This window comes from Triticum aestivum, chromosome 5A (assembly GCF_018294505.1).
Source record: "Triticum aestivum cultivar Chinese Spring chromosome 5A, IWGSC CS RefSeq v2.1, whole genome shotgun sequence".
In the NCBI taxonomy this organism is placed as follows: domain Eukaryota; kingdom Viridiplantae; phylum Streptophyta; class Magnoliopsida; order Poales; family Poaceae; genus Triticum; species Triticum aestivum.
The window spans coordinates 273,569,722-273,575,789 of NC_057806.1; positions in this window are offsets into that span (position 1 = coordinate 273,569,722).

A 6,068-nucleotide genomic window follows, 5' to 3' on the forward strand; every position below is an offset into this window, starting at 1 on the left:
AGACCCCTCACTTTCATCAGTGCAATCCGTCAAAGAGGGATTGGTAGTGATGGTAGTTTTGATGTTGCGGGTTACCTTGTTGGTGGCTTTGGCCATGAGGCACTTGGCAGTGATGTTCTCATTGGGTGAGTCAAAGAGGGACACCCGTGGAGTTGTTGCAATGGCAACGGAGGCCATGGCAACCGTCTCACCGTCTTCATCATCGTCATCATCCTCATTGTACTATTCTTGTGCCACCAACCCCTTGGGAGGAGTCTTCTTGGTGAAGTTGTTCTTGTTGGGGAAGGACTTGGCCTTGTCTTTTCAGATGAGCTTTCCACCATTTCCTTCCCTCTTCTCATATGGGCACTCCGCAACAAAGTGGCTCACATTGCCACAACTATAGCAAGTCCTCACATGTTGCTTGCCCTTCGTGCCACTTGAATTGTTCTTGTTAAGTTGGGCTTGTGTTATTCTTGCTCCAAAATTGCCTTGAAGCGAGATCCATGTGCTCATGATAAGCATATTTCGTATCTTTGGGGTTGCTCTCCTCTTCTTCCTCTTAATCATCTTCCTCCTCTTCTTCCACACTAGCCTTGGCCTTCAAGGCAAGGTTGGGCTTCTTTGCGCGTTGAGAATGCAACACCGCATTGTCGGTGATCTTGTCCAAGATCCTCATTGCCACAAACTCATCCAACACTTCACTTGAGGACAAAGTGTGGAAGTCCGGCCTTTGACGGATGACGGAGGACATGGCCTTGTGGTAAGGCATCATGGCTGTGAGAAATTTGCGCTTGATCCAGTTGCCATCTGCATCCTTGCTCCCATTATCTCGGAATGAAACCACGAGAGTGGTTAATTCCGGTAAAGCTCACGAGGTTCTTCATCTTCATTCATTGCAAACTCATCGGCTTCATCTTGAACCACTTCATAGTTGGAGCATTGAATGCTTGCGCTTCCCTTGTAAATGGAAACAACATGTTGCCATGCTTCCTTGGCCACGGTGAAAGGTCGGAGATGCGCAACATCTTCGGGAGGGATGGCCTCTTGGATAATGCAAAGAGCGGACTCGTTGAATTGATGATCTGCGGCTTCTCTAGGAGTGAGTTTCTTGGGTCATGCGGATAGAAACCTTGCTCAATAATTCTCCAAAGGTTAGTAGAACTATGATTTAAATGTCGTTTAAAGCGATAGACCCAAGAGGCAAAATCTTCATTTTCACGAACTTGGGAGGAGGACCAACATGATTCAAATGAGTGGAGGGAACCGGTCCTCCATAAGAAAGTGGAGGTTCAACATGGGCAAAGATGCCATTTCCACTTCTACCACTAGATAAAGGAACTTTGTCAGTCGTAGCTTCCCCCTTGTCGGAGTTAGCATCCGTCACCTTGTTACTGGGATCACCCACTTTCATAGGTGCGGTGGATAATTTAAGGCCTTATAAAAACTTATTGAACATGCTTTAAACCTCGGTCGTCATGGAGGTTTTTAATGTGTCCAAAGCCGCATTGAATTCCTCACGAGAGACCGAGGAACCCCCATCGGCCGTAGACGAGGACGGAATCACACCGGGGTGCTCCTCCCCACCGTCTACAGTGTCAACCATACTCTTCAGACGACAAAGTCCTTAATAAAGAGACGAGGCTCTGATACCAATTGAAAGGATCGATATAGTTGACTGGAGGGGGGTGAATAGGCAACTAACAATTTTTAGCTTTTCTTTACCAATTTAAACTTTGCATCAAAGTAGGTTGTCTAGATATGCAACTAGGTGAGCAAACTATATGATGCAATAACAACAAGCACACAAGAAAGCAAGGGAAGCAACACAATATCAGCTTGCACAAGTAAAGGTACGAGATAACCAAGAGTGGAGCAGGTGGAGACGAGGATGTGTTACCGAAGTTCCTTCCCTTTGAGAGGAAGTACGTCTCCGTTGGAGCGGTGTGGAGGCACAATGCTCCCCAAGAAGCCACTAGGGCCACCGTATTCTCCTCACGCCCTCACACAATGCGAGATGCCGTGATTCCACTATTGGTGCCCTTGGAGGAGGCGACCGAACCTTTACAAACAAGGTTGGGGAAATCTCCACAACTTAATTGGAGGCTCCCAACGACACCACGAAGCTTCACCACAATGGAATATGGCTCCGCGATAACCTCAACCGTCTAGGGTGCTCAAACACCCAAGAGTAATAAGATCCGCAAGGGATTAGTGGGGGGAATCAAATTTCTCTTGGTGGAAGTGTAGATCGGGGCCTTCTCAACCAATCCCTAGAAAATCAACAAGTTTGATTGGCCAGGGAGAGAGATCGGGCGAAAATGGAGCTTAGAGCAACAATGGAGCTTCGGGATGGAAGAGGTGGTCAACTCGGAGAAGAAGACTCCCCTTTAATAGTGATAGGACAAATCCAACCGTTATCCACTTACCCAGCCCGCAACATGCGGTACTACCGCAAGGGCCCCAGTACTACCGCAGGGCACTACGGTACTACCGCTAGCGCGGCAGGAGCAAGACCAGCCATGTTGCGTTGAAGCAAAGAGCGGTAGAACCGCTGGGGCGGTACTACCGCTCGCCCTTGCGGTACTACCGCAAGGCAGGGTTTGTCTGGGCTATGAAGGCATGGACGAAAAAAATACATCCGTGGCTACTTCCGCTGAGTTTCAATCTGTGCAAAAATCCAACATGGTACTACCGCAACCAGGAAGCGGTACTACCGCGTAGGGCGCGGAAGTAAAAAAATCCGCCCCTACTTCCGCTCGTGCTGCTGTCCCCAGCCTGAGGCCATGATACTACCGCGCCCGGGGAGCGGTACTACCGCATGGGCCTGCGGTACTACCGCGACCTCGGTCGGTACTTCCATGGACCATGGTGGTACGACTGCTCCCATGAGTAGTACTACCACATTGAAAGTGCAACTATCCATGGGTGGTTTTGGTAATTCCTAACAACATAAAACCCATTGAGCTAATGCTATTCCAAGATAAATATTTCAGGAAAGCTCAATGTTTGGCATGGCATGCATCAGAAAGTGGACCCCTCAAAATACTAAGAACACATGTTGGCTCAAGCTCAAGACTCTACATTTTACTTTTAGTGATCCAAGATCACATTGAGTCCATAGGAAAAGCCAATACTATTAAAAGGGGATGAGGTGTTGCTTAATGAGTTACTTGCTCAAAATGCTTAGTGATATGCTCCAAAACCCTCAACTACTTTCTCATATCTACATATGTCCCAAACCAAAAGTCAAATTCGGCCCCACCGAAATTTCCTACCCGGCGCCACTGAGTACACTTGACATAGCCACTGACACAAACCCTAGTCATTTTGGTCTCACCGATAGGGATCTCGGTCTCACCGAGATGGGATTGCAAACTCTCTGTTTCCCTTTGTAACGTTTCGGTCCAACCGGGATGAGCGATCGTTCCCACCGAGATTGCAATGCAAACTCTCTGTTTCCCCTTCGTAACATTTCGGTCTAACCGAGATGAGTGAATCGACCCCACAGAGTTTGCCTGACCAACTCTCTGTTTACCTATTACCAAAATCGGTCCCACCGAGTTTGTGTAATCGGTCTCACTGAAATTATGTTATGCCCTAACCCTAATGAAATCGGTCCCACCGAGAATCATAATGTTCACTTTTTTGAACTGAATCGGTCTGACCGAGTTTTCTGATTTGTGTGTAACGGTTAGATTTTGTGTGGAGGCTATATATACCCCTCCACCCACTCTTCATAAATGGAGAGAGCCATCAGAACATGCCTACGCTTCCAACATACATTTTCTAAGAGAGAACCACCTACACTTGTGTTGAGGTCAAGATATTCCATTCCAACCACATAAATCTTGATCTCTAGCCTTCCCCAAGGTGCTTTCCACTCAAACCATCTTTCCACTAAATCCAATCCTATGAGAGAGAGCTGAGTGTTGGGGAGACTATCATTTGAAGCACAAGAGCAAGGAGTTCATCATCAACACACCATCTATTACCTTTTGGAGAGTGGTGTCTCCTAGATTGGTTAGGTGTCACTTGGGAGCCTCCGTCAAGATTGTGGAGTTGAACCAAGGAGTTTGTACAGGCAAGGATATTGCCTACTTCGTGAAGATCTACCCTAGTGAGGCAAGCCCTTCGTGGGCGATGGCCATGGTGGGATAGACAAGGTTGCTTCTTCGTGGACCCTCCGTGGCTGGAGCCCTCCGTGGACTCGCGCAACCGTTACCCTTCGTGGGTTGAAGTCTCCATCAACATGGATGTACGATAGCACCACCTATCGGAACCACGCCAAAAATCTCCGTGTCTACATTGTGTTTGCTCCTTCAAACTCCTCCCTTTACCTTCATATGCAATTATTTTACATTCCGAAGCTATACTCTTAGAATTGCATGTGTAGGTTGATTACTTGAGTTGTGCTAAGTTGTTAAAATCTGCCAAGACTTAAAATTGGGAAAAGGCTAGATTTTTATTTGGTCAAGTAGTCTAATCACCCCCCTCTAGACATACTTTCGATCCTACAAGTGGTATCCGAGCTTTGTTCTCCATTTGCCTTGATAGCCATAGCTTTTGATGATCATAGCCTTGGCTTCACAACCTAGGAGAGTATGGCGTCTAGCGAGGGAAATTACCACCGTAGAGGTCCTTACTTTGATGGTACTAATTTTGCTAGTTGGAAGCATAAGATGAAAATGCATATTCTTGGACATAACCCCGCCATTTGGGCTATTGTGTGTATTGGCTTGGGTAAATTCTTTGATGGGAGAGAACCAAACCGTGAAGCTACCGCAGAAGAGTTGAAGATGTTGCAATACAGTGCTCAAGCTTGTGATATTCTGTTCAACGGATTGTGCCCTGAATAATTCAACAAAATCAGCCGTCTTGAGAATGCAAAGGAAATTTGGGATACTTTGATTGATATGCATGAAGGTACCGACTCCGTCAAGGAATCCAAATTGGATGTGCTTCAAAGTCAACTTGACAAGTTCAAAATGAAGGATGGTGAGGGTGTCGCTGAAATGTACTCTAGGCTTGCTCTCATCACAAATGAGATTGCCGGCTTAGGAAGTGAAGAGATGACCGACAGATTCATCATCAAGAAGATCCTAAGAGCCTTGGATGGAAAATATGATACCGTGCACATTGATCCAAATGATGCCCAATTACAAAGATCTCAAGCCAACGGAAGTCATTGGAAGAATTGTTGCTCATGAGATGTCACTTAAGGATAAGGAAGAGTCCACAACAAGTCAAGTGGTGCTTACAAAGCCTCATGTGATGCTCCCACATCATCAAGTGAGAAACAAACCTTCAATGAAGAATTGAGCTTAATGGTGAAGAACTTCAACAAGTTCTACAAGAGTAGAAGCAAGGAAAGAAGTTCCAAGTCAAGGCCCTACAATGACAAAAGATCTTCAAGTCATGAATGTAATTGCTACAATTGTGGAAGACCCGGACACTACTCCAATGAGTGTACGGCTCCCTACAAAAGAAGAGAAGATTCTCCCAAAATAAGAAGTAGGAGAGAAGAATCACCACCAAGAGAGAGAAGGAGTAGAGATGACCGTTATGAACGAAGAACATCACAAAGAAGCAAGGATTCGGAAAGGAAGGACAAGTCATCATGGAGCTACACAAAGCGAAGACATCAAGCTCATGTTGGTGAATGGGTATCCGGCTTCGACTCCGACAATCACTCTGAGAGAAGTTATCACTCCGACTCCGAATATACTCAAGATGAAGGTGTTGCCGGTCTAGCACTTATGTCAACCAACTCCTATGACATATTTGAGTCACCAAATGAAGGAATTGGAAGATGCTTCATGGCTAAAGGCCCAAAGGTATCACACCCCGAGTATGTTGATTTCAATAGTAATGAAGGCGACTTGCTAGGTGATGATGATTTACTTGTTGACAATTCTAGTGATGGAAACTATGATGAACTTGTTATTAATCATGCTAATCAAGATAAAACGAATGACAATTATAAGAAGGAGATTGAGCGTCTAACTAAAGAACTAAACACTCTTAAGTTAGCTCATGAGACTACCTTGGAAGATCATCGAGAACTTTTAAAGACTCATGAAAAGCTA